Raw genomic sequence first — 978 nt, 5'->3', positions numbered from 1 at the left:
TCTGCGCTCAGGTTTGGAAAAGGTGAAGAAAGAGCAGAACATGCCCAGCACTTGAAACCCCGCCCATCTACACACCTGAGCACACCTGGCCAATCACTGTGCCAAACGTGCCTAACTGTGTAAGGAATATTTTTCTATACATTTTAGCTAATTCAGTTTTGAAATGTGAATAAATCATTTGAAACATAATAAATTATTGAATTATCGTTTCTCTGGTGAGCTCATGTGACCACTTTAGTCCAACTCCCTGTAAAAACTGTCAACAGGCACAAAAACTATGTTAAATTTAAGAGTTACAAAGACAAACAGTCAACACTGAAGTTACCAGGACTCGGTCAGTGTGTCAAGGTGTAGCAGAGGCTACACAGACCTTTTCTCAGTATAATGACAAACCAGGCATTATCACCCAACATCAGTGTTGGACCTCGCAAATCCCTGCAGGCCAAAATCTGGCGGAAAGTCTGAAACCAGAGGAGTGGAGGCTGTTATAGCAGCAGACTAATGTCCATATCTTTGGAACGAGATGTTCAGCAATCACGAATGGGTAAACATGTCATATAATTCATACAGTTTGGGTTACTAATTGCCAAAAATGTTATTTTGATCCAATCATTTTGGCATGTAGTCCCCTTAATTTACTAAGTTCTGCTTACTTTGATATATCAAATGATGTTATATAAACCATTTCATGTCTTACACCATGTGGCTGCGACACCTTGCCTTGCTTTACCTGTTGACCACACATTTAAAATGAGATGTAAAGCCGGTGTAGCACAAGATACTCTCAGAAGTAGCACAGCACAACCAATATAGATTTTTAAGAGACAAAGATTTATGATTTGTTAAATCTGATTAGTTAATATTAACCTCAGCACTACTGGTCCCTGGTCTTCTGTAAAACCAAAAGAGCAGCAAAGTGCAGGGAGCACAAAAGTTTATGTCCCCGCCTCCATTCACCACAGAGCTGCCCTCATTAAT

Source organism: Siniperca chuatsi, linkage group LG14 (assembly GCF_020085105.1).
Source record: "Siniperca chuatsi isolate FFG_IHB_CAS linkage group LG14, ASM2008510v1, whole genome shotgun sequence".
NCBI classification, from domain to species: domain Eukaryota; kingdom Metazoa; phylum Chordata; class Actinopteri; order Centrarchiformes; family Sinipercidae; genus Siniperca; species Siniperca chuatsi.
This window is presented reverse-complemented; position numbering follows the sequence as displayed.